Source organism: Monopterus albus, unplaced genomic scaffold, assembly GCF_001952655.1.
Source record: "Monopterus albus unplaced genomic scaffold, M_albus_1.0 scaffold48.1, whole genome shotgun sequence".
NCBI lineage: Eukaryota > Metazoa > Chordata > Actinopteri > Synbranchiformes > Synbranchidae > Monopterus > Monopterus albus.
In genome coordinates this window covers 928919-937528 of record NW_018127928.1, presented here as the reverse complement: position 1 = coordinate 937528, position 8610 = coordinate 928919, and positions in this window count along the sequence as shown.

Genomic DNA, 8610 nt, shown 5'->3' with positions numbered 1-8610 from the left:
TATATATATATAGCAAGTGTGTTGGAAGATACAAAGAGAAGAGTTTTATATACATGTATCCGTTCATTTGTGTGTTTGTTTGTATTTATAGTATGTTACTTACACTGTAAAACCTGATGTTAGCTCAACACAAACCATTTGAGTTAACTAACTTAATTAACATTTGAGTTAATTAACTCAAATAATGTATGCATAAAAAATATTTCATTTGAGTACAAATAACTAGTCTTTATTGTTAAGGAAACTTTAGTAAATTAAGTTAATAGTTAATTCCATTCACTTCATTTAAATTAACTCTGTCAAGTCTTCTGGACTGATATAAAGCAAAGCTCCCAACTTATTAAACATGAGTAAATCAAATTTATCTAAATAAAGTAAGACTAACTCATATGCATCTTCTTTATACAAATATTACCACTTACATTTCATTAACTCGTTTTACTTTCATTAAGAAAACTTATTAGAATCAATTTGCAATAACTTTAATCAAGTCATTTGAGAAAACCAATTGCCTTAAACTGTTTAAGTTGCAATAACACAAAACACTACACTCATGTCTGACATGAACTCAGTTTATTTAATACAATGACAAACTGACAAATTTCAGTGTTCAAATGTTTTTGTTCACATCTCAATATTTAATCCTCCACTTTGCTTTGGTTTATCCTAAACCTAAGTTTTTACAAAAAAAAATATCCCATCAAAACAGCGGCGTGAAAGGTCACCATCACACTCCCAGCGGTGTAGGCTCTGATCAAAGTCTATAAAACAAATACAACTATCCAACAGTAACTCAGATTGGTCTAGAATCATATATAATCTGCAATGACATTTTAACCACAAGCTCACAAATCCTAATTTTCAAACATGTTTAACATGTCTTCACCATTTAATGAAAAACAAAAAATACAAATTAAACACTAATCAGTACAATAAAATTATGAAATGCACTTTATAGTATTCCAAAGCTATTTGCGTTATGTTCCAAGAAACATCTGTCAAATTTTCCAACTGTAAGGGCACACTTTTCTAGTAAAAGGTCTTAAACCTATGTAATAAAATTTAAATTACACAAGCCAATTATGAAGAGTTCCCGAAGAAGGCACTTGACATATGAAATCCCGAAGGCCACAGCAAACTCAACTATACAAGTATGTATTACCTCCCCCCCAAATTGTTACCCTCTCCTGCACGTAGCAGTCTAAGCAGGTTATTGTGCCCATACCTATCAACCTTCTTGATTATTTAACTGACTTAGAACAGCTGGATTTTTTTTATTATCACTGTGGACTGGTGTATAAAATGTCATACAGTTGTACAGTACGAAATGCAACTTGCATAATAATAAAACTAAGTAAAAACCTATTTCTTCATGTGGCAATACAGAAAGTATAAAAATAAAAAAAAGCAGAAATTGAACTTAACTATGAAAGACTAGACGTCTTCTCACTGTTGAGCGATCTGAGTATCACCCGTTTAAATACACAGGGTAGATGTCAGCCTTGTGGTCATAGTTCAATGTATATGGGCAGGACTCCAAGTAAAATGCCCAGAACTTGTGCTTGTCTCCAATTTTTTGCATCCAAGCAAAAACACAATTTTTCAGACACTGGCAAACAGAAAAACATGCTAACACGTTCATTCCAGTTAATTTCTCAAGGCCTGTAACTTTGGTTGGAGCTGCTTCCTAACACCGTCAAGATTTAAGAGAACGATCTGTATGAACTCAAAGAAGCCACTTAGCTTCTCAGGGCAGCTCAAATAGAGAGCATAAATCAGTCCAAATAAAATGATCAGTGAATCTGGCCAAGATCTGTGAGACGTTACGACCTGATCCTCGAGGACGATTGACATGTGGTGAGTTTCAAAGGGAACTCCTGCAAGCACCTCCTCTTCACTGACTACTGCCACTAGAGCCTCTGCTCCTTCCTGGGTCGCCTCCAACTCATCCTGAAAAAGTTACACCTGTTCAGGATATGTAAGTGTAATTAAACAAATCAAGTTTAGGAAAAGGCTAATAATGTAAAAAAAAAAAAAAGAAAGAAAGAAAGAAAAGAAACCCATTGCCATGTAAGCTTAGAGCAAAAGATTATTCAGGTGGACTAATATCAGTTTGTCTTTGCACAGAATTGGGGAGAGTTATATACTACAGGTTTTAACTGGTTGATGTTTAGCTCAGAATATCTGATAAGGTGACTGGTTTACAGATGAGGCCTCTTAGATTTACAACCCTATGAACTTAATCAGGATATGCTGCTAATTTGCATATTTGGCAAGTTGCAAATGCATTTATACTGAACCTATCAGTAAAATGTTCATAAACAATGCATTTGTGTTCTACCAGAAATATATTGTCTGATGCTTCCTTCTTTTAACTGTTGATTTTATGTAGTTCATGTCTTTATGCTCCTATGTTGTTTTATTTCTCTATTGACATTTTTTATTCTGGTTTTTACTTTGCCCCTGTAAAGTACTTTGGTCGACCAGACGTTGCTTTTAAAGTGCTATATAAATACATTTTGATTGATTGATTGATTGATTGATATTACTTCTTACTTTACTTCTTTACAGATATATGAATATTTGAACATGTGAGCCATGGTATGCACCCCCACTTAAGAAAATATTGTCACATTATCAATAGAAATGGTCTGTGCCCCCAAATCACTAGCCATTACTGTCCACAGAATAAACACCAAGACAAAAACTGATGGCTAAATGACACCAAGTCTTACAAAATCTACACTTATGTCATAACCTTCAACAGTCAACACTGAGTTAAGGGGGAACACAGGCCTATAGAGACTAAATAGGTGATTTATTGACATTACACTTATTTGTCCCGTGGAAAAAATATTATGTGGAAACACTAAGCATCTTTCTTGTCTCTATAGCACTTCATGGTAAAAATTATGTCGAACTTTTAGTTCAGATTTTTTTTTTATGTAACAGTGATTTCTTGTTGCAAAGTAGATGAAGCCACTGAGTTTGGGAAAATGATAAGACACAAAGATACCTGACAAGTTCTGAAGATTTCTGAAGAATTCTCCTTCAAGTACAGCGGTAGGCCAGCCAGGGCTGCTGTTCTAGCTGCACTGATATTGTTTTTGTCCTGTTGCACAAACAAAGACGAGGTATGTATAGGGGTGTGTTAAGGCCCACTGCTCACGTTCAGTATAAAGCATTAAACATATGCATACCTGTTCTTCATATGCCATCAGAAGTTCTCTCATCTTCTCACCCCAAATGTCAGTCTTCCTTTTTTTATAGAGCTTTAGCAGATGAGGTGTGTATTTGTCAAGAGTAGCAAAGAAGGAAAATGGTAGATTCTGATTGGAGATCCGGTTGAATTCACTGTAGAGACACATGAAAAATAAAAACACAGCTGACAAAAGCACTTCCATAATTAGTTTTTGTATCTGCAAGAATTTTAAAAAAGGGGAAGAAATAGGACTTTCAGACAAACAGACATATACATTTTCAACTATTCATTTCAATCCCTTTATCCAGAATTACGACTGACAATGTATAAACTGGTTCTAAGTGTGTTTTTGTTTTTACTCACTTGAGCTTCACAAAACGTGCAGGCCATCTTTCTTTTAAATTCATGTGCATGCGCTGCATGTGGTGATGGATTAGAAGCATGTCTCTTTCCGCTGATGCCTTCTTGAACTGCTCCACCATCTCAAGTCTCTGGGTCTCCAGTGTGCCCTTACTTTCTCCACTGGGATAATTAGGAAAGAAGTTGACTTCCCCTCTTCTGGGTCTTTTGATACTGCCCCTTCAGAACTGGTCCTGCTGCGCTTTCCTGCATTCACAGCCACATCCTTTATGCCAGCCCTGCTAAGTTTGGTCCTGTATTTGCCCATTTTGAAGCACAGGCTGTTCTTCCAACCCTCATCATGAGATGAGCAGAGAAATTTAAGGGCAATGTTAAAGTTCAAGAGGCTTTTGATACAAACATCACCCCCTGTGGATTACAACCTTTGGTACTTGAAGATTTCAAAGCTTGGATCCAATATGTGGATAGTAGAATAAATGTTTGACATTGTTGTTTATTGGGAGTGGATGAACATGCCCCAAAAACAGTTTGTAAATCTATTTATCCTGGCAAGAAAAGCTGTTAATTATTGTGAAAGGTAATGGAATTTACACTGCACACATTTGTGTTAAATCAGCTCTCTTTTCTTTTATCCACTTGATGAGACAGGAGCTCTGGATGTTGAGGTCACTGAGAAGAATCATCTGAGGATGAAGCGGTAATTTGTTTTTCTTTTGCTGATACAGAATGTCCACAGTATCTGAGTTGCCCATACAAGTAAATTTGTGCGGAGGAACCGGAGTTGAAGTGAATCAGTTTTTCACCATTTTCAGAGCTCTGAAAGCAAGCCCCATCCCCAGGGCTACACCTGATGATGAGTGAGATGATGATGATGATAATGATAATGATTATTATTATTAAACAAATAACAAAACTTTGTTATTTAATGCCTTGCAGTAACTTCTTCAACCAATGTTTGGTTTTACATTTCTCTTTTCAACATTCATTGTAAGCCGTGTTTTGTCCATGTTTTATGATAAAAGGAGCAACAGTGACAGAAATCTTTTCTCAGACTTTTGAAATGAATGACCTTTGTGCTTTATATTCATTTTGGGCATATCTGTGCAAAACAGAACATGGCCGAATAGTCCAAAGGCTTTTGTTTATCATCATCATCAATAATCGGTTGATGAAAAATTTCCACAAACCCTCATTGTCATGTAAAAGCCGAGACAGTAAAGGCACGTGTGAATAAGCACATATGCTGGTGAAACAAAACAATCTGATTTGAGAACATTTATGTGATGAGGAGATGCTTCCTGTAAGGCTGCAGCCTGTCCTGGGACTTGTCACATGCTGCTGACTAGTGTTTAAGTCCAGTGGTTATAGTTTGGAAACATGTGGTTGATTTCTTGGTTTGCATTTTAAAAATGCTGCAGGGACTCCATTTATAATCCCTGGTTCCATTTCCACACACAGTATTACATACTATTAGAAAAGTAAGACAGACAGACATTTGCAGCTCAAGTGAACGTATATTTTCAACACATACACTGCGTATAAAAACATCACTGGCTTTACCATAATGTCTTCAATATTACAGGTCACACAAAATGACAGTGTGGCACTATGTGTGCTTTTCCCTTCTCATTAGAAACCTGCTTGTCACAGGGTCTATAATCAATCCCAGTTACAGCCCAGTTACAACATGAGTTGGTTCTGTCCTGGACATGGTAGCATTCAAGTGCATCAAAATAAAAAGTCGACTCAGCAAAGCTTGAACATCATTTACAATGATATTAGTGATCTTTTTGAAAACATGGATTTCCGTATTTGTTCAAATACAAACACACATAGCAAGCTGATACTCAGCTCCATGGTTCTTCACCCAGTTAGCGGCTGCACATCAGAGTGTGCAACGTTAGATACTGCATTTAATCTTTCACCACCTTCCAAGCTATCGACTGTTTCCTTCTTCAGTGGACCAAACTCAAACCTGTCTCTGGTGTTGTATTTCCATTGTTTTGGTGATATTTTTGAAATTCTTTACAGATCTTTTGGGGGAAAAAAGATTTTTGTATGTTTGGCAAAGGATTTTGAAGGTGACTAAAACAATCTGCCACTTTCTTTTCCAAATCTCTGCCTAGAATTTCTGAAGAAGTACAGTTGAGACCCGCCTCTTTCCTCTGCTGGCTTTGCTGGTCAACAGAGGCCTCAGAACGCGAAGGCTCAGCACTTTCTTTCCAGGTATCCATATTGTCAGTAGTATAAAACAGTGAAAATTAATAATGCTGTTTTACTTTGCAAAAAAATCACAAGCATTTTATTTACTTTCCATATGTTAGGAAAAAACTACAGTATTCACATAGTGTTACTTGCCTGAAGATGCCAAATACAGAAGTGCTGGCTATGAATATTTTTTTACATTTGGGTTTATTATAAAGAGTTTCATTGTATTATGTTATTGAAAACAGTGTCATGTATTGTGCAGTTCCACAGTAGTTCCACCAGCAGAGGGCACCTAAAGTCAATTTATAAACTTCCTTTAATTTTGAAGAAACATATTTCCAAGTGAAAAGAATCCAAATGTTATGGCTCCCCTCATATTTTAATTTAGTTTGCCTTTTTTTCACCTGCCAAATTTTCACACTGAAAAATGAACTAGTCCAGACAGAAAATCCATTTTCATAACAACTCTCAGATGTTGCAAGAAAGCCAACAGACAATAGTTACACTTCCATTCTGAACTTACATTCTGTTACTTACTGCAATATTTCACAGCTTGAAAATAAGACTAAAATTTGTTTCTCATGTATTAATGTTTACCTGAACAAACTAACTTTTGATCAAAGAGCTCCTTGATGTGGCCCCATCCTGTGTCTGGGAACTCTGGCTTGCCCATGTTGGTTGGCATGCTGATGGGAGCGGGGATTGGTGCAGGAGGAGGAGGAAGAAGAGGGCAGCTGTGCAGGTTGAGCAGCAGAAACATCAGCTGGGCCCTGGGAAGCAGGAAGCAGAAGGAAGGAGGCCTGGCGCTCTGGATGAGGTCCTGCAGTAGGCCGGTGCTCAGCCTACCCTGAAGGACTGTATCAGCTTGTCAGCTCTGCATCACACTTCAGCGGATGTTAGACTGCAGCAGAGAAGCAGAAACGCATGGTCAGGGGCTGGGATGTTGCACTCACTGCCTCAACTTAAGCTCCATCCTCAAAACAAATAGCTTTAAGGCAAATTAAGACCTAGCTGGGTTACACAGGATGTCTAACTCAGCAACTGTTAAATGGTCCTGGCATAGCAACACGCACTGGGCACAGACTTTCAGGGAAAAGATTTCTTTTTTTGAGTTCAGAATGTGTCACTGAGCTTTCACAGCAGCTGGGACCCTCGGGTCCTCTGAGCAGGGTGTTGTGACTGGTCCAGGGTCAAAAGCAAAATCCAAATAATCAGTCATTTTAGACTTTTGTCCAGTTCAGTCCAGTGATGGAAAGTAATTAAGTACATTTACTCAATTACTATACTTAAGTATAGTTTTGAGGTATCTGTACTTTACTTGTATATTTGTTGCTACTTCATACTGGGACTTTGCTACAGTTTAGATGCAAATATTGGACTTTTTACTGCATTACATTTATTTGCTAACTTTAGCTAGGCTACTTTTCAGAATCATATTTATACTGTATACAAGTAGTAAGTTATTGCCTTATTACACTGCTGCTAATAAAATGTATCACCATATGTGCATGTTTGGCGCTAGTATATCACACAGGCATGTATGATATACATACATGTATATGTATATATACCGGCACTGCAGCCTTTGTTTTCAAAGCTGCACAGATCGAATGTGACAATAGCGCCACCATCGGTGGACGACTGGGCATGACGCTACACTACTCAAATATGTCACAAAATACCTGGACAAGCGGGCAGAGAACAACACATTGCAACAAGCAAAGATGCTACTGCCCAACAAGATGAATGCTTTTCAAAATAATTCTTTCATTTATAACACAGCGGAGAGTTCAGCTTATTTGTATTTGCAGTGATTTTCAATGGGATTTCTTTAGTCGGTGGTCTCCCTAGGGTATCCTATGATAAAAAAAGACAAACCTGATTTTAGTTTTAAATTAATGTATCAAAAATCTAGGAAAAGCAAAGGCACAGATAGTGGAAAAACCTGGAGATCTGTAATTCTTATGAATATTTTGGAGCTTTTTTTGGTGTGCTTTCAGAATGACTGACCCTCTCAGACTTCCAGGCCTGGTTTTTTGTGTGCTCTGCATCCAGCAGCTCTGGAGATTCTCTCGACAGAAACCTCAGCGGGTCACACTCTGGGCTGGTTCTGGTTCAAAGAGACAGAGAAGACAATTAAAAAAATGCAATTTGCAGGAGGACGACGGATAAGGATGGAACAGGAAGATGTTCCGCTGAAGGCACAGAGATGCACAAATGGACAACTTTGGTAACAGAATAGCTCAGTAAAGAATAAACACCAGTAAACTGTTTAGATTGTAAAATAATAATTACACAAAAGATAACAATTACACAAAAGAGAACTGACAAAACTGATCTGGAGCCTCTGAAAAACTCTTCAGACTCTTTTTCCTTCCATGGCCACTGTGCTGCAGGCCTAACACAACATGGATTACAAGGATAAGAAACCATATACTCCACAAGTTAGGACTAATAATCATGAAGTGCTCCATTTATCAGTTTAACTTGTTAATTAGATTAGATTAGATTCAGCTTTGTCATTACCCATGTACAAGTACAAGGCAACAAAAAGCAGTTTAGCATCTAACCAGAAGTGTAATAACAGCAGTGCAGAGTGCATAGTATTTATAGTTTGTACAGTCAGAACTGATTTACCGATGAATATGTACAACTGATATTTACAGTAAGATATGTGGGGTGATGTACGATGTACAACAGATTATGGATTCGAATTACAAGTAATGGATAAGATACATTAAGTTTATAAAACACTAGTGCAATAGGATGAAATGGAATGAAACGGTGCAGAATAAGAAGATAAGTTACATGAGTGAACACTTCAATGGATGTAAATAGTG